Here is a 257-nt window from a genome sequence, read left to right on the forward strand (position 1 = left end):
AGACCTAAGATATTTTAAAAGCCTCCAGAGAAGCTGCGCAGCTCGGAACACGAGCCTCAGCACGTAACAGGATGGAGGATGCAAACGCTAAGGAAAGATGCTATTTTTAATATTCACTCTGGGTTTGCAGGCTGTAGATAAAGCAGCCTCAAAGGCCGCCAACGCGTAGGAGGTGGTTTAACCTATGGCATCGTTCAGCGAGATGGAGGTACGGTCTCAATGGGTCTTTGGCTTAGGGAGGCGGGAATGCCGACTGG

The sequence above is a fragment of the Eurypyga helias genome, unplaced genomic scaffold, assembly GCF_000690775.1.
Source record: "Eurypyga helias isolate BGI_N326 unplaced genomic scaffold, ASM69077v1 scaffold1138, whole genome shotgun sequence".
Classification (NCBI taxonomy): domain Eukaryota; kingdom Metazoa; phylum Chordata; class Aves; order Eurypygiformes; family Eurypygidae; genus Eurypyga; species Eurypyga helias.